This window comes from Protopterus annectens, chromosome 17.part0 (assembly GCF_019279795.1).
Source record: "Protopterus annectens isolate FY-2018-M chromosome 17.part0, PAN1.0, whole genome shotgun sequence".
In the NCBI taxonomy this organism is placed as follows: Eukaryota; Metazoa; Chordata; order Ceratodontiformes; family Protopteridae; genus Protopterus; species Protopterus annectens.
Genome location: NC_056751.1, coordinates 668,777,257 through 668,797,376, shown reverse-complemented (window position 1 = coordinate 668,797,376; position 20,120 = coordinate 668,777,257). Strand labels below are relative to the sequence as shown.

At 41.3% G+C, this 20,120-nt stretch overlaps 1 protein-coding gene across 2 annotated transcripts in view; it reads left to right on the top strand.

The window, feature by feature from the left end:
* The window catches only part of NECTIN4 (nectin cell adhesion molecule 4), a 535,597-nt gene that overhangs the window by 373,325 nt on the left and 142,152 nt on the right, over positions 1–20,120 (top strand). The window lies entirely within an intron of this gene.

Sequence of the window (20,120 nt, the reverse complement as noted above, 5' to 3'; positions counted from 1 at the left end):
GCAGGATGTATGCGGGGGGTGAAATGGTAGACCTAGTCATTTCACTTTTAAGTCCAGACCTGTACATAGAGTTGTTGTAATGTACCATTGTTGCAACTAAATGCCAGTAACTGTAAATGTCCCTTTGTTAGACAGGTCAACATAGTGTGGTACATAGGCATGTTGTAATGTAAGAGCTTGTAGCTACAGGTCTGTCTGTGCATAATACTCCTAAAAATTTGCAGCACAAGCTAAAAGGTTGCTTAGGAGAAATGGCATTGGGAGGATGGTACTTATACTGAAATTGCCTAGAGGCCCCCAACTTGACATTTGCTGGGGTCCCCTAAAATGCTAACACCGGCCCTGACAAAGTTTAGTAAGGACAGAATATTTACTGTTGCAGAAATACTATGTCTCTCAGGTACTCACCCTAAAGACTCTAAGGCTGATGCATTTAATGATCTAACACTCATTCCCTATAAGCACATACTTCCAGAAGATGTGCTTACTATTTTAAGAGCAGCTGGGAAACAAATGCAAGAAATTCATACCTAGATAAATGGAAAGTAATCTCTTTTGATGTTGAAGAAGTGGTCAGGATCCAAATGCAGCTTGCATATCCTTGACTTTCACATAACTGTCAGAGCTTTACAAAACAGGGTTGCCTTACACCTCAGTGAAAGTACGTTTCAACCATTTTGCCTTGTCTGCCTTGGGACTCCCACATGCCCCAACTGTGTTTCTTTTTGCCATAAACAATTTGTGAAGGAGGTCTTGTACTTGAGGACAGCTAAGAAAGTGCTTAATCAACCATGGGACTGCAAGTGCATTGCCCCTTTGAACCACTGCTTCCACATCCCTCAGATACCTAACACAGAGACTGTCTTTTTGGTGTCCGTTACCTCTGCTAGAAGGATTTCAGAACTGTAGGCCCTCATGTGTGAATGACATTTTCTATAGAGACAGGCTCACCTACATACCACTCCTACATTTTTGCCTTAAGTGGTGAGAGAACTGTCTCTTTATCAGACGGTCCACTTCCTGTGTTCCTTCTATCATTCTATGACAAAGTGGAAGGGATATTACTCTCCCTGGATGTTTACTGGTGACTCAAGACCTTACTTGGACATACTAAAATAAATGTGTGAGTTTTCCCAAATATTATTACTGCAACAGTGAGCCATGTGAGGGACATAGTGAAGTTGTGTTAGGAGTTTGCCATACTTGTAGATGTTCTAGTATGCTTAGTGTAGCAGTACCAGTTTCTTCATTTCTCTGCTCTTGTCTCCTTCTTCTAGGCATCCTTGGGTTGAGGGGTACCTTCATCATCCTTCTTCGTGCCTTCCCTTTCTTGTACCCTGATCAGGTGCCTATCATCCTCAGGTTGACCTAGAACCTGATGAGGCATTTTGGGGTCTTCTGTTTGTACTGCCTTCCTGAGAGTTACCTCCATCAAGGTGAACAGTACCTCAGCTCACTCTAGACCAGGGCAAGAAAAAATAAAGATGGTAGAGTTGGTTATCCATCTTATACCAGTGGCATCCTAATGTTCAGTTGGGAGATCATCTGTTCAGCTTCAGGGGAAAGGTAATGAGCTATGAAATTCAGGACAGGCATTGAGGTTTCTGTGGCAGAAAGCCCAAGAGTAGTTGCTACAACAGTGAACATTGTAATACAGTTATGATAAGTTCCTGAAGTAGCTTCCCTTTCAAGCATGACTTAAGCATTAACTGATTTGCCCTACATTTATTTTATTTATCAACTGTGTTTGGTTTCATGTATCCATTCAATTATCATATTCTATGGCATTTAGGACAAAACTATATTACCTAAGGAAAAAAGCGCAGGCACACAACACTCCATACACACTGGCAACAGGTCAGGAATGAATGCCAGTCCTGGAGCTCTAAAGCAGACATGCTAACACAGCCCCACCATACAGCTTAATTATATAGTGTTTTACGGCAAATGTATAGTTGATGTTTAAAATTCATTTCCAAGTGCCCAGGTTTCCAGCTCTGTACTGTCATCTGTACTGTATTGAAAACCCAATACCTTAATCATGTCTGTGACTTAGATATACAATTGACAACATGGCACTGTATATATGTCGAGAGCTAACATTCTCAGTAATATTAATAATAATTGTATTTCGTAATGCACAAATATATTATGAATGAAAATGCCCCCCTCCCCAAAATAAAAGTGCAATTCCATACCATATTATCTGAATGCTTAATCTTACCACAGAGGAGTATGGCAACTATCTGAACTTTTGGGAACCATAGCAGTTGGTGCTCAGCTCTGTAATCAGAATTCATAGTTTATGATTATTATCGCACTTCTCCTCACTCCAGGTATCTGCTGTATCTCACCCAGACAGTGCACACAGTTGTTCTTCTTCTGGCCTTCGTGTATGCACACTGAATATGCAGTTATTTTTATTGTGATCAAAACTGAAATTCAAGAAAACAAAATGAACATGGCAGATATCTGAGACAGTACAATATGCATGTGATATGAGGTACTAAGTACAGCAAACACAGGGTAGGAATAATAGCACTTTGCTTTATTCATTTGTTAAATACATAAGCCTCCTAGGCATAAAAGTCTCATTTCATGGGTAAAACACTGCATACTTACCTGATTTTCTCATCATTTCACCTTTTGCAAGTGCCAGTTAAGGGAACAAAGCTGTAAAGGTGCAGTGGGGGGGGGGGTCATGGGGTCATTCTTAGCATATGCCTGCTATTTGCAGCAATGAATTGATGTGAATCAATAATAGCAAAATGTACATAACTGAAATGGTGCAACAGTGTCAGCACAGTTTATAACAAGGACAGCTATAAATAATCTGAATATACCACAAAAGACTCATTTAATAGCAGTGCCGAAGTTCTATAAAAGCAGGATAGCTCCCATCCTATATAACTTATTGAACCAAAATACTACAAAATTTTCTTCTCATTTCTTTCTCAAGTAAGTAAGGAAGATGTTTATCATATTGATCAGCACTGCAGTAGCCTTAGCTATATGTGTTATATCCTGCCAAGGATATAAAAGCCAAACAGCTTCCAAAACTTCAGGGCACCTTCCACATGCCAAAACTCTCAGGCAGCTCAAACTGAGCTGACTAAACGATAAGTCTGGGCCCGGGATTTACTGCTGCTAAAGAATGCACTCCTCTGAGGCTTTTGAGGATTGATGGTTGGCTTGTGTTGTTTCTTTGCTGGGCAGATCACTTCTCTTTGAGGACAAAAACTTCCATTTAATAATTTTATTATTGATAGTTTCCTCTTCAGGAAAATTATTTTATGACAGGGAGTTTGTGTTTTAATGGCCTGTCATGAGACTGTACTGTACTTTTAAACAGGAGTGCTCTTTTTATCTGTCAGTTTAAAAGTTGTTTAAAACAACTAAAAACACTTTTTTGTGGAAAATTGTGTTAATTTTACTTTGTGTCTGTAAAAGTGTTTTACTGTGTTTATTTATGAAAAAGTGACTTAAAGATTTTTTTTTTATTTTTACCAGCATTTGCAGCTTTTTTCCCCCAGGAAAGAGGCACTAGTTGTGGGTTGACCATGGAACAGTCTGTCAGTTCCATGGATAGTCCTTCTTCCAGTCACACAAAAAAAGTTAAGCAAATGAACTTTGCCATTACAGCAGGCTAACGATTTGCCTTAACCACAGGTTGGTGACTCTGCTGTGGTCATTAGTTGCACCGCAGACCACTCATCTTTTATCTCGCATCCCTTTGATGTAGCACCTGCAGTTACAATGGACTAGGGATTAGCCATGTCTTCGGAAAATGCTGGGGTCCCTTCAGTGGGTAAGGAAGAGCCACTCTCATTGATCCTGTGAAAGAGAACAGGGGAGGCTTCTCTGTTTTGTCAGAGTGTTGTACCCATCCCTGGGGAAGATGCTGCTGCCATTAATAACACTGTTGGTCCTATTTTTCCTGTCAGAAAGAAACAGAAAACTAAACATGTATCTGCACCTCCTCAAATCTCCTGTTCAGTCAGCGTTTGGAGTTTGTTACTGCCTGCAATTTTCCTTGCAATTAGCCAGCTGCCCCTAAAAAAGCAGATGGAGTGCAGTGCATTTGTGGTCAAACCTGAGTGCTGTAGTGCACTGTGTCAGGTCTAAACACTGTGGCAAGTAGTTTGCAACAGTTAGTTTTTATTTTCAAACTAAAACCCAAATCTGAGCTCTGTAAAGCTCCATAGAAGCAGAGTATAAACTGCAACAACTGTTCACTACATTTGTAGCAAGTACTTTGTTTCAGTTTAAAATAAATGATTTTAATAAAAAAATGTAAGAAAGGAGGGTGAGGACATGGCACAGAAATAGGACTTGAGTGGCTGGGGTGGGGGTGGGGTGCCATGTCAGAATGAACGGCTGTTTTTTTATTGCTCTTCAACTTGAAGAGCTTGATGGGGGAGGTTGGGTACTGTGGGAAAGTTTTTACAGAAGTCTTTTTTTTTGTTATCTTCACTTGAAGATCTGAGGAGTGGGGCACTGGTTTGTGAGACCAGGGTGGAGAAGGGGTTTTATTCAAGGGTGGTTTTAGTGCCAAAGAAAGAAAGAAAATTACTAGAAACCAGTTATGGATTTTTCTTTCCTAAACATGTTTGTGATAGTACCCAAAATTCAAACTGATGTCACCTTTTACCTCTTCGTCATTCACGTTTCCTGGCAATTCTAGATTTATAAGATGCTTATCACATTCCTATTCATCCAGACTTCAGGTGTTTATTATTATTTTTTTTTTGTCTCTAGATCACATTATCAGTTGTTTGTCTTACCCTTTGGACTGTCCATTGCATCAAGAGTGTTTATAAAGTGTCTAGCTTCAGTTATAGCTCATTGCAGGCCACAGGCTATCCACAGTTTTCCATGTTTAGATAAATTGGTTATCTTTGAAGAGTTTTTTTCAAAGTGTCTGGAATCTCTGTCTGAGAGGGGTAACATATCTCTTACACAAGTTGGAAATTCCAAGAGAACATTCAAAAGTCTTTCGTGACTCCTTCTCAAGAGGTTGTGTTTCTAGGATGTGAACTAGTCACCACAGTTCAAACAGCTTTTCTTCCAGAGGAAAAATAGATCAATATTCAGATCTATTTCTAGGGTTTCCCACTCAGATATTTCTAGGGTTTCCCACTCAGACTTCAGTCACTGTGAGGGAATACCTCAGAATTTTGGATCTTTTGGCTTCTATGATTCTCATGATACCCCTGGCATGGGGATGTTTGATTGGCTCATATACCGGTATACGAGCCAATCAAAAACGCACACAGCGGACCCTCTTCTGTTCAATGTGGAACATCAAGCAGTTCCGCACTGAACAGAGCTCCACTTTTTGATTGGCTCGTATATCGGTATACGAGCCAATCAAAAACGTGCACAGCAGACCCTCTTCTGTTCAATGCGGAACATCAAGCAGTTCCGCATTGAACAGAGCTCCGCTTTTTGATTGGCTTGTATACCGGTATATGAGCCAATCAAAAACGCGCACAGTGGACCCTCTTCTGTTCAATGCGGAACATCAAGCAGTTCCGCATTGAACAGAGCTCCGCTTTTTGAATGGCTCGTATACCGGCATACGAGCCAATCAAAAACGAGCACAGCGGACCCTCTTCTGTTCAATGTGGAACATCAAAGAGTTCCACATTGAACAGAGCTCCGCTTTTTGATTGACTCGTATACCGGTATACGAGCCAATCAAAAACGCGCACAGTGGACCCTCTTCTGTTCAATGCGAAACATCAAGCAGTTCTGCATTGAACAGAGCTCCATTTTTTGATTGGCTCGTATACCCGTATACGAGCCAATCAAAAAAAAAAAAAAAAAAACAAAACGGAGAAAAAACTCCGAAATAGGGATGTCTGCTTTTTGAAAAATCTGCGATTTGTCCAGATTTTAAAACCTGGACAAATTGCAGAATTTTCAAAAACAGCCCAGACAGGAGCCTGAAAAAGAGAACGTGTCCAGGGAAACCCGGACATATGGTAACCTTACCTCAGAGTTTACTTGGGGAGTAGGTTCAGGAAGGATAAATGTACATGGTGTGTGGGACACCAATGACAAATGCAAACACATAAATGTAAATGATATGCTTGCCCCTGATCAAGGCATTTAACTCTCTGAATCATCTTTGATCCCAGGATCTCTTCATGTTGTCACAGGCAGTACCACAGTCACTTGGTGCATTAACAAGCATAGGAAACCTGAGAGTACCTCAATCTGTAGACTAGCCATGTTAGGTTGGGATGTAGCCTCACAGCATAATCTCACTTTACATGCAGCCTACATTCTGTCAGATCAAAACTGTATGACAAGCAAGCTGAGCAGGACAAGGACAGACCCTCACAAATTGAAACTAGATCAGGAATGTCTTCCAAGATTGGATCCATCTGTGGTGGATTTCCTCAAGTAGACCTCTTTGCTTTGTCTCTGAACAATCAGCTGGCAAGATACTGCTCCAGGACTCCATTCCAGAAGGCTTGGAAGACAGATGCCTTTTCTTCTCCTTGGATAGGAATGTTCCTATATGCTTTTCTATCCTTTCCACTAATATCTAGGGTACTTCTGAAGATTCAGAAGACATCCCCCAAGGTTATTGTGGTGACTCCTTTCTAGACCAGACAACTATGCTTCTCCCTTCTTTTGGAAATGGCCAGGGGCAATTATAACTAGCTTCCTCATAGACTGGATCATTTCACACAAGAACAGGCTGAGTGCCTGGATGATAGGGTCTTAATTCCTTTTATGCACCTGTTTACTGAGGACATGCAGCAGGCACTATTGCAGGCAAGAAAGCCTGGTATTAGAAAATCATGCATTACCAAATGGAAAAGGTTGAGTTACTGTCTTATGGCCCTTCTGCACTCCTCTATCCTTTATCAGCCATTTCAGCATGTCTGCCCATGGATCCTCCTCTTTCAGTGCATTCTCATGTGAAAATGTTTTTGAAAGAAATTTTGCATAAGAGGTCTCCAATAAAACTGGTATCCCCTAATCGGGATCGAAATTTTGTGTTAGAAAAACTAAAACTTGCTCCACTTGAACTATCTAACCTGGCTGATGTGAGGTCCTTAATATGGAAAACAGTTTTACTGATTCCTCTGACATCTGCAAGAAGGGTATCTGAGTTACAAGCTCTTATGGTAAGTCAAATTTATCTAATTTTCCACAAAGACAGAGTTTTTTGAGAACTGATCTTTCTTTTATGCCTAAAATGGTGTTCAAGTTTACTTTAAGCAAAACCATCCACCTCCCTGTTTTCTTTCCCAAACCCAAAAAATGAGAGAGAAATGCTACTCTCCATACCTTGGATGTCCACAGACAACTCCAATACTATATTGACAGAACTAAATCTTGCAGATGTTAGCATCAATTGCTCATTTCTTGTGAAGGTAAGAAAAGACAACCTGTGTCAAAACAGACTATTTCTAAGTGATTATCTTAGCCTATTACCTTTTGTTATACTCACCATAACAAAACAATTCCAGGTAGGGTCAAAGCTCACTCTATTAGGGCATTTGCTTCATCTATGCGTTTTTGGAAAGGTTTGGATTCTAGAAGTATTCTAGAAGCTGCAACTTGGTCCTCTCTGTATAGTTTTATAAAGAACTTTAACCCTGATTCCTTCTCTAAGTCTAGATCAGGTTTTATAGGGACCATTCTCCAAGGGTCCTGGACTCTTATTTCTTCAACCTCCAAAATGCAGTAGGCTAGGGTAATCATATAGTTAAAGCTACTACAGCATTGACCAATATGAAGAATGTAGTACAGTTGGGTAAGGAATCTTACCATAACACTAGGTATTTGAATGATCACTGTTTTCATCCCCCTTGTTTTTGGTGTGCTATTTATGCCAGGGTGTGGTTATTAAAATATATATTTTTGTTTGTTCCTGGCACTGTCATTTCAGGATTCAACACCCTCTCTCTGTTGGTAGAAAAGCTCTGAAGGGCTTGGCAACCAAATTTGTCTTTTACCTAGCCATCTGACAGTTTGGGTGCATGGAAGGTGTCCTTAAGTTTTGGAAACTGACCAGCTGTTATGTACTTGGCAGGATCTGACCTATATTGCTAAGGCTAATGCAGTGGTGATTATATGAACCCCTGCTGTTATGGTAAGTTTTTTATACAACTGCACTTTATTTGGTAAAGAAGACAATTTTGCCAATAAATTTCTTTCAAATGTATAATTTATCATATAACCAAAACAGAAGACAGACATAAGGCACTTTTTATGAAAAAGAGTAAAAAACTAAAGAGGCTATCAGTCAAGTAACTAGAATACTGTTAGTGAATCTGATAGGAATGGAAAAGAGAGCAAAATGGGCCTTGCATGATATCAAAGTCTATGTTTCTGTTTTAAAAGCAAGTGTGATGATTGGGGAGAGATGGGCAAAGGCTGCCAACCTAGTCAAATAGAAATTGATACATAATTCTATCAACTGTATAAATAAATGTAAAATACAAGCATGTTTTCTTGTGTGTAAAAGAATACTGTGAAATGTGGAACTGTAAACTATGTGACAACATTGCACTCTACTGGCCCAGTGAAGCATGTTGTGACCCTTTCATGTTTTACAAGTCGGCTCCAGTGAGTCTGGATGAAGGTTTCATGCCCATTGTTTTAAGGCTAAAGTTTATGACCAGAATTTACATGTGGAAGGTGCATTATTGCTTTGATTTCTGCTAGAGTGTATATGTGAAATGCCTTGTATTGTTGTAGTTTACTGAGCAGGTGTTAGCTTGCTAAATAATGCAGTTTGTGGCCTGAAAAAACCTAAATGTCAAAATGATGTAATTTGGGAGGGCCTCAGCAGAACTGTTGGTTAGTGTTTAAAAACTATTGTTCAGTGAGAGACTGGGAGCATTTTGACTTTGGACATCTAACTCAGCACTTTGCCTTAAGCTCACATGTAAATTTTAGCACTGTGATTTTGTATAGGAATAGTTAAAGCTAGTAAAGATTAATTAGGTATTTTTCTTTGAAATCAGACCTGTACTACTATATTATTTTAAGTTTATGTGTGATCACTGAACTGTTAGATATCTTTGTGGTGTAGTAGTTTTGTCTTGTGTTTTAATTATTTATTATTAAATATTTTTAAAACCTTCTACCTGTGGCTGGTTTATGTAGAGATAAAGTATGCTTTGGAGTACATTATATATTTATAGATTTTATTGTAATAAGTCCTTCCAATAAGCCTTGAGACTGATTAGTCATACTACCACTGGATTATAATATTGTAGAGTAATAATTGGACACCCTTTTAAGGGCCTTTTAGTAGCTGATAATTAACTGGGTGTTGGCAGGAATTACTACCGTATGGTCTGGGTAATAGGGGCACAGCTGGAGAACCTGTGCCAGTCTTTTCCCAGGAAAGTCTGTGTGGTTGTATAACCTCTTCTCAAAGTGTGTGTGTGTGTGTGTCTGTATCAGCTACCTGGGCAGAAACACGAAGCACTGGTTGGACAGAGAGGGTACTGGAGGTTTTAGCTTGCCCAGTTAGGCTGAGACCTGGACCCTATAGCTGTGCCAGTGGGGAGTCTTATTGGGGACCTGGTGAGCAAAGGAGCAACCAGCCCCAGACTGACTGTGATCTCTGTGTGCACTTAATTGTACTTCACTGTGTGTATTAGTTATCCATTCCTCTTCTCGGAGACAACCTCCCTGGTGTTAGTGGTAAGGATTGCGGCTCCTTGATTGCTGGGCTAGGGCACGGCCATCACAGCAAGCTTGGAGCAAAATAGAACTAGCTCAACCATAAGATAGTTTGGTGAGTAGATTATCATTCAAATTAAACCTCTGGTTTCAAATTTCAAAATTTTGCAAGATCAACACAAGACAATTTCTAGTTAATGCTTGTTTGGAGATATATGACATGTTGCATACAGTTAGGATGCATGTGAAGAATAAGTCGCTGTTATTTTAAATTAGAAACATCAGTATAGATAAACTACCCAGTCATTGCATTCTGGTGTTTACCTGACCAACAAAGTAGCAATAAATCAAGTTTAACAGAGATTTGTGATCTTTGATTTAATTTTGGAGTGAATGGAGCTACTCAATTAGTAATATAAAAATACTAAGTAGCACAAACATAAAAAGGCAATCAGTCAATCGATAGTACAGCATAGCAACATTGCTTAGGTGCTGGATGAACTATGGATATACAAGGGAATGTCAAGGAGCATGATGGATACATACAGAAACAACTATTAATTTGTACAGCTCTGTACTTATTTCCATAGTCAGTCACTTACCACTTTGTTAACACTGTATCTACTTACAGTAGTGGGTGTGTACATAGAGATATGATTTCATCGGGTGACCAGCTATGGAGGTCAGTGGATGCTTGTACCAGTCACAGGTTTTTTGGAGAGTAATAAGCTGACATCATTAATTTGTTTGCAAGTGATGAGGTGAGATTATTTTGGTGTGCTATTGCTGTGATTGTGGAGAAGACTGTATCAGGTGGACATAATTCCCAAGTGGACATTGTGGATGACATGTACATATTTGTTCATTTCATATTTGGATAAGTGATCTACTTCATATGGATAACTTTCAGCCACTGTAATCATAAAGCAGCAACAAAAATGCACAAGTCAAAAGTAAAAGGAAATGCACAAGTAAAAATACACATTTTTTTCTGGATTTACGGGTATAGCATATTGCTTTTCATGGATTCCATATAAAACCTGCTTTTCATTACTGCTTAGAGGTATAAAGTCATCAGCATATAGCATGGTGATACTGAACTGCTGGAAGGTACACAAATATTAGGAATATAGTGTGACGTCTCCAATCTGGGCCAGTAATCAAGGATAAGTCCTCAGCTGAGTGTCCAAGCCAAGTGCACCACTGACACTGGAGAGGGATGTTCACTTGGAATACAAATGGATACACTCAGTATTTCCAGGCAAAGACCTCTCTGCATCAAGCACAATTTCCCTTAAGAGCACACAGGGAACATTGTCAGCCTAGGATCAGGATTTCTTTATATCTGTCTCCCTCCAGGGCCCCAATAAGGCTCCCCATAAGCACAGCTTTAGGGATAAGTCCTCAGCTGAGTGTCCAAGCCAAGTGCTCCAGCACCATCTCTGTGAATCCAGTGCTTCGTGTCCCTGCTCCGAATAGTTGATACACACACACATAGTGAGATTTGATTTTCACACACACACACACACACACACACACACACACACACACACACACACACACACACACACACACACACTTACACTCACACTCACACTCACACATGCACACACACACACACACCTTGGAAAGGCTGGCACAGATGTACCCACTGTGCCCTCTTCTGCCCAGACTATAAGGTAGTTATCACTGTCACCTGACACTACAAAGCCAGCTACCTAAAGCTCTTGCAAGGGTACCCAATTATACTGAGTGAAATTAATATTAGTGCAATTGGGAATGTTAACCAAACAGCCAGGCTTCAGAAGTGGCCACAGTGTCACCAGTAGATGTAAGTACTATCCAAAGGTTAAACTATTTTCTAAAGGACCAGCCACAATGAAAAGTTTAAATATATTTAATAATAAATAATAAAGGAACATGAAAATATGAAATATCTATTTACAGTAAACATCAGAGCTTCAATTACATGAAATATTAAAAATAACACAGCTGGAAAGATTCACACAGTTACAGAAAAACAATACTTAACTATTCTCATTATATTTTCCTGACTCATCTAGAGAATTACTGTTCCTACTTACTTAAAAGAACAAGGCAAGATGAAGTAGGTGAGGGATCCTTCTGTGTCAGGTTCCAAGAAACAGACTGCCCTGAGACTTCTATCTCACCTAATACTAAAACATTATTTCTGTACAGAATGACATAACATAGGTTCATAGGTTCATAGGTTCATACTAGGCTATCTGCCCGAGGGCATTTACAAGCCTAGCCCATAGTTTTGTGGCTTACGCCACCCCTTTAGTATGGGGAACTATACCCATTATTTTGCTGTGCCTCTGTTGAGCAGTGACACTGAGGTAATCCCTGGGGTATATCTGCGATCTCCCATCCATTGGTCAAGATTTCTCTTGAACAAGGCCAGCGAGGTGCTCTGCCTCACATATACCGGGATTTTATTCCACAGCATAGGGAGTCTTTGGGTGATGAATCTATCCCTCCAGCACGTCCTATTAATAGCCGTGTCGAGGTTTAAGTCTCCCGCCCTTGTGGCTCTGACGGATCTAGATTTTTTGAGGTGAAGCATATTCATCAAATCTGGGTTTGACATGGCCTTGTATGTTAGGCAAAGGTCACCTCTGAGCAAGCGGTAAGCGAGTGATCTGGTCATCTGACTTCTGGTTCCCATGCAACCCTCATTGCTACAAACTGCCAGGATTTAGCACCTACATGTCAATAATGCACACATAAGAGCATTTTTCAGATCTGATGCAGCTTCTGGAAGTCATAAAACAATTACAAACTTCTACTCCTCCCTACAGAGACTAAAAAAACATGCTTCTTACAGACATTGTATCTCTGGCTTCATTCAAAACTATGAAATAACATCTTTATGACCTAGGCCCAGTGATTTAATTTCTTACTATTTTCCAAAATTATCCTGAGATGAACTTAACATATTCTCTTCCAGTATCCTCTGCTAACATGTATGTGTGTGTGCGTATATATATATATATATATATATATATATATATATATATATATATATGTGTGTGTGTGTATATAATTCAATTACAATACAGTAAGGACCCACTGTTTGGTACATTTCTTTAACACAAGCATCTTTACAAATCCATTTTCAACACAAATATCTGTATAAATCAGTTTTATGTTCAAATAACCTATAATTCTTTACTAAATTCATGCTAGCTGTGCTTGCATAAGTTACACATCCACTCCCCTACGTCCCTTGGCATAGCTGGCAATACTTCACATTGTCACACATAATAACAAACTGAAGAAGGTAGTTCACATATCATGCTCACCCTACTATACAGTTACATGCTATATTTAGCTGACCATGTCCCTTTTTCATCCCACCCTCAATTGAGCCCCCTTTTAGAACTGCAGTACACCTCCGACTTGGTAAAGGAATAACCAGTGTATATATATTCCTTAAGCCATTTGTGGATCTCATACCCTCTGTATTACTTTCCTTCCTCTTCATACCAACTGTACCCTTCTAATTACATGTTACTCCCTTTCATATTCCATCTGAAAACTCAGTTGCTCCAGGCCACATGTTCCCTGTTTCTTATCCTACCTAGTGTTGATGCCCTTAGATGAACTTCTGGTTTACTGGCAAGTGTTCCCCCTTCTCTAGATCTTATACACCAGTATAATGTGTGTACTAATGTATGATTGTCAGAACTGAATGTAGTATTCCTGACAAGGCTTCAACAATGCATGGAACACTAGCAGTACTACACCAGTGCACGGAACACCAGCAGTGCTACCCCAGTGCACGGAACACCAGCAGTACTACACCAGTGCACGGAACACTACTAGTACTACACCAGTGCATGGAGCACCAGCAGTACTACACCAGTGCATGGAACACTAGTAGGACTACGCCAGTGCATGGAACACTAGTAGTACTACACCAGTGCACGGAACACTAGTAGCACTACACCAGTGCATGGAGCACCAGCAGTACTACACCAGTGCATGGAACACTAGTAGTACTACGCCAGTGCACGGAACACTAGTAGTACTACACCAGTGCATGGAACACTAGTAGTACTACTTCACTTTCTTCACATAAAACACAGGCACATCCTTTTCACTCTTGCTATCAACTTTTTTGTAATATGCTGAGTGTCTCATGTTGGGAATTATGATTTCTCCATTGGTTATAAATCCAATGAAATGCAAATGAACTGAGTTCCCATGTTTCTCTTATCAGGACTGATCTCCTGAACCTGTGTAAATTGGAATTTTTTGTGGCATTATACATTTATGCTTAAGAAGCTACCAACCATTCCTAACATCCTGGTGTTCCTCCTTTGGAGCTAGGAATGTTATAGTACAAACTACAAGAAAAACCTAGTCAAGCTAGAATTTTCACTGTGTGATATCTTAAACCTTCTGTAATAGAGGCCCATGTGATATATGCAAATGACCCCTTAAGGACATCAAGTGTTTTAGCATTATAGCTTCTGAATGTCTATGATTATAGGTTCATAGGTAGGTACTAGGCTATCAGCCCCAGGGTCTATGTAATCCTAGCCAACAAGGTTCCCTGGCTTACGCCACCCAAGAAAGTTATTTTCCTGTGCCACTGTCGAGCAGAGACACAGAAGTGTTCCCTGGAGTGTATTTCCTATTTCCCATCCACTCCTCAAGATTTTTCTTGAAGAGTGCTAATGAAGAACTTTGCTTGACATAGATGGGTAGCCTGTTCCAGAGTATGGGAAGTCTCTGGGACAGGAATCTATCCATCCAGCATGTCCTGTTTATTGTGGTGACAAGGATTAGGTCCCCAGAGCGTGTAGCTCAGAGGGATTGGGATTTCTTTAGGTGTAACATGTCCAACAGCTCTGGGTTTGACATAGCTTTATATGTTAGGCATAGATCACCTCGGAGTAGACGATATGCTAGTGAGTAAAGCCGGAGTTTTTTGAGACAGTCAGTGTAGGGCATTTGTTTCAGGCCAGTAATCCTCATTGTGAGGTACTTGTGTGGCCTTTCCATCTGCTGCAGATGTCTTGTGAGGCACATTCCAAAAGGGGCATTTTACTCTATAATGGGTCTAATGAGTGTCGAGTAGAGGGGAACAATGACCTCTTTTTTCTTGGATGAGAACCATTTTATGATGAGATGTACCACAATGAAGGACTTCCTAGCTACTGTGGTGATGTGACTATCAAATCAGAGAGTACTGTCCACCTAGGGCCCAAGGTCTCTTATCACACATTCAGTGTTAAGTAGATTGCTGCCTATGTGGTAGCTCATGAGTACAGAGTTTTTACCAAAGGAGATGACACTGCACTTTTTGGCATTGAGCTTGAGGCCATGGCTCTGATACTAGGCGTCTGTCTCAGCGAGGCCCTTCTGTAGGATTTCCACATCATTTGAGGACTTGACTATAGCTCCTAGTTTGCAGTCATCTGTGAACTTCACTAGCCAGAGGCCTTCTGTGTTAGCCTGTACTTCAGAGAAGTAGATACAAAACAGGAGAGGTCCCAGGACTGAACCCTGTGGTACTCCACTTGTCACTGGCTTGAGGTCAGATTTGGAGTCTGTAACTTTTACAGTGTGGGTTCTGTCAGTGAGCCAGTTGGCAACCCATCTTGTGATGTATGGATTTATACCTAGTTTAGTGAGTTTAGCTATAATTCCAGAATGGGAGATGGTGTTGAAAGCCTTGGCGAGGTCAAGATAGGCTGTGTGAACCACCTTACCCTCATCTACGGCTTTGGTGACTGCCTCAAAAAAGTTGATCAGGTTCAAGAGGCATGATCTGCCTTTCACAAACTCGAACTGGGTGGGATCCAGAGTTTGGAGGTTACCAATGTCTTTGTTTATGATTTCCATGATGATACGTTCCATGGCCTTGCAGACCAGGCTCGTAAGGCTAATAGGGGGATAGTTCCCGGGATCAGTGGTGGCTCCCCCTTTGTGGAGTGGGATAACTGTTGCTGTACACCATTCAGTGGGCACAAATCCTGATATGAGGCTATTATTGAACAAGATGCTTAGGTGGGGAGCCAATTTGTTCTGAAGTTCGTGTAAAACGCAGCCTGGGATGTTGTCTGGTCCCATGGATGCTGTGTTTTTGGCTTTAGAGAGTGCAGCTTTTACCTGCATAGTTGTGATTACAGGGACTCTGCATTCTTCCTGTGTAGATATGGGCCCTTTAGGGGGTGGGGGTGGGGTAAAGTTAGCACTGAATCTATCTTCCAGGATGTTGGCAATATCAGTTGGTTCTGTAATTTTTGTGCCGTTGTGCTGTAACTCTGAGCAGATCTGGGTGTTGCCATCGAGATTCTTGACATAGCTATAGAATGCTTTGTGGTTGTCCTTAGAATTAGTGGTGATTTTGTTTTTGTAGCTAGCTTTGGAGGTACTAATAGGGATCTCAGCTTCTTACTGAGGCTGACCAGGGAGTTTCTCCACTCATGGGATTTTACTCTCTTTTGCAAAAGTTTCTTCCTTCTGTTGTACAGTTTGTTTATGGCAGGGCACCACCAGATTGCCTTCCTTTTTTAGAGGATAGCTTCTTGGTTCTGTTTGGGATAGCACGATCCATGCACTCGTGTAAGTGCTTATAGAGTGCATTTGTGTAGGATTCAGCTGTTGTAACTGTATTGTCCATCTGCATGGGTGTCATGAAGTTCACCACTTCTGTCTTAAGAAGCATGAAGTTGGCTCTGGAGAAATTTTTTTACTGTGGTTTCCTTAATGGAGGGTGGGGGAAAGGTGCAGATATCAAGGGTGATTAACTTATGGTCGGATCGGACCAACAAGGAGTTGACTTCAGGTGTGGAACACCGGTCACTCATGTTGGTAATGACTAGGTCTAGGATATTGTTGCCCCTGGTGGGGTGTGGATAAGTTGATCCACGGCATTGGAGTTTATGAATTCCAGAAAGCGTTGAGCTAAGGAGTTGGTACACAAGTAGTTTTCCCAGTTAATGGTGGGGTAGTTGAAGTCGCCCATTATTAGGGTGTTTGGTTGAACCCTAATATTTTCCAGTACATAAAGAAAAGAAAAGTGGGAATCCTGGGGCATGGTGGGGGATCTGTAGCAAGCTACAATTTGGATTGCAGTTTTGCCCAGAGTTAGTTGCACTTGGATAACCTTGGATGCATTATGCTGAGCAACTAGCCTGGAGGTGTGGATATCCTTAATGAATATGGACACACCTCCACCTTTGGTGTTTCGGTCCAGGTTACATAGCCGAAAAGTGCGGTATGAGTTATAGCCTGATGTTCTTCGTGTTTCACTGTTGCAGTCATTACATTTGGGTAATCCTGCTGGCAGGTTTCCCTCAGTCGGCCTGAATTCAAAAGTCCTGGGTTCTGTGTTGGCTGCTGTCACCCCTTCCCTGATGTCAGGTCATCAGGGGTATAAAAGAAGTAGCCCACACCATTTTCTTTAGTCTTTCTTGCCATGCGGTGCCCAAAGCAGAAGCAGTTCGCAAGTGCCGGTCAGCCGACTCCTGAGATTTTCGTGTTCGAGTTTCAGATCCGAAGTCTTCAGTAAAGCTAGAAAAAGTAAATAATTGTATTTCTTGTGGAAAGCAAATACCTCATAAGGACTTTCATTCTTACTGTATTCCTTGCCTAGGCCCTGATCACAACATTTATGGTTGTCAGTTTTGTGCTAGACTTAACCAATGCACTATTAAGCATCGGTATGATTTTGCTTTAAACTATTTTGGACGCCGGTTTAATTATCCAGAAATGTCGTCGGATAGCCATATGACTACCGGAGTTCACAAAAAACACAAAGAAAAGGAGAGAGATAGACCACTGAGGCCCAAAACTGACAACAAAGCTTCTCCTAAGCCAGTCGCCGGTTTGCCGGTTTTCAGTGAGGCACTTTTGCAGCCCCTGACACCCGCTACTTTAGAGTTGCAGGCTGCTACCGACTCCCACATGGAGTTGGCCATGCCACTGGAAACTCAAGGTATTGGAGCCTTGGATACTATTCCTTCAGATGGCTCCAGTGCCACTGAGCAGGCACCGGCTTCTGAGGGTGTATTCAGACCTAAACATCTTTACATTAAACCGACTTCAGCTTCAAAGGCAAAGACTAAAGCACCTTCTAAAGCAAAGAAACAAACTCAAGAGCCACCTGGACAGGCCTCTATGCCCAAAAAACAGATGCTCAAAATGGCCGAAGACCTGATTACCTTGATCAGGGGTTCCCATCCCCCTCCTGATAAGATGCCTAGGCAAGAGACTGACTATGAATCTTCAGATCAGGTTTCTATTTCTTCTGATTCCTCTTCTGATCAGGAATATTCTCTTCACCCCTATGAGGATTCTGATGCTGAAGAATCTATACCTTCAGTTTCCTCCAGAGGACTATTCTTTTGGGGAAACCTTGTATACCATGAGGGAGCATTTCCACTGGGAGAGCCAAGATTTTTCAGAATCTAAAAAGAGGCTCAGGGATTTCCTTTTACTACCTCAACACAGGCCACTAGCCATTCCACCTGTGTTAGACATTGTAGATGATGTGTTTTCGGAGTCTAGTCTTACCCCTGACTCCTTACCTCCAGCTCCTGTTAAGCCTGACAGATATTACAGAGTTCCTGACTCTCATAAATTCCTTTTTAAAAACCCTGCTGCAGACCCAGAAACTATTTCACAGGGTCCCAAAGGAGTTAAGGCTTCTGCTGCAAAAAACCCTACCCCCCTCTGACAGAGATTCTAGGGCACTGGATAGATGGGGAAAAAAGGTTTACACATCTGCTACCTTGGCTATAAGGGCCTTAAACTGTCAGTTTCATATGCTCAGATATCAGCAACATGTCATGGCATTTCTTAAACAGAAAATGTTGTTAAACTCTGAATGCAGGATTTATTGCATGCAGCTGAACAAGTTGGAAAACATACTTTGCAATGTGGTTGTGATTCTTTGGAGGCCTCCTGCAGGGCCGCAGTTATGGGTTCTGTAATTAGGAGGCATGCTTGGTTAAAGGAACAAAATCTGCCTGATCATGTCAAAGTTAAATTGTTAGATGCACCTTTATAGCATGATATTTTGTTTGGTGTTAAGGCAGAAGAGGTGTTAAAGAAAATGGAGGACAAAGCTAAATCTATGCCATCTGTCAAAGATTTTTTACAAGTACAGCCACCTAGGTTTAGTAGACACCTGCCTACAAAGAATTGGTCCTTTCCTGTGTCAGACAGACCTCAAAGGGGCAGATCCAGATGCCCTAGAGGCAGATCCCAGGCGCAAGGTTCATACAGGTCATAGCAATTGGGTGCTTCTACCTCCAAAGTTGGAGAAGACAAATCACAACCATACAGCAAACAGTCCCAATGACTTTCCCCTGCCTGCACCAAGCACTTATCTCCTGGCAGCACCTTTAGGGGGGAAATTAGCACCTTTTTCTCAAAATTGGCACATTATAACCCAGGACAAGTGGGTTCTAAATATCGTGTCACAAGGCTACAAGTTCCATTTCTATAACATGCCAACGGCAAACAGCTGGCCAGATCTGCCAAAAAATCAATGGGCAGAGGCACAAAAACAAGTCTCATCCCTCATGGACATGGATGCCATTCAACAAGTACCAGAGCAAGAGCAGGGACAAGGATTTTTCTCAAGACTGTTCTTGGTACCCAGAAAGGACAAGGCCTGGAGACCAATACTGGGCCTATCTATTCTGAACACATTCCTGGATATACCAAAATTCAAGATGTTGACTTTGCAGCAGCTTCTGCCCATGCTGGGCAAGAAGGCTTGGCTTGTGACTTTAGACCTAAAAGAGGCATACCTGCATGTCCCAATCAGACAGTTATGCAGAAGATACCTCAGATTCAAGGCAGGCTCAATGCATTACCAATTCTCTGCACTGCCCTTTGGCTTATCTACTGCACCCAGGGTCTTTACAAAGTGCCTGGTACCAGTAATTGCATTCTGCAGACAAAGAGGAATACAAATATATCCTTACTTGGACGACTGTCTAATTCAAGCAGAGGACAAGGACATTCTTCTACAGCATTTGGCGTTTGTAAAACGACTTCTAACATGCCTAGGGTACACAGTCAACGATAGAAATCAAAACTAGTACCCCCTCAAGAGATAATATTCCTGGGTGCAAGCTTAAATACAACTGCCCAGATGGCTTATCTCACGCCAGACAAACAAAGGCAACTGACTACCTATTTCAAAATGTTGGCAACAAAGGCCCAGTTATCTGCAAGAAAAATTCTGCAGGCTTTGGGCTTCATGGCATCCTGCATCCTACTAATTCCATATGCAAGACTGCATATGAGGAAACCTCAATGGTACCTAAAAATGTTTGGACTCAACATTGCCACAGCCTGGAAACAATGATTACTCACATTCCCTGCCTGCAACAGGAGTTTTTATGGTGGGCAAAGGCTTGTCACCAAAACAAGGGACAGCCATTCACATTACCCCCAGCCAGGCAGAC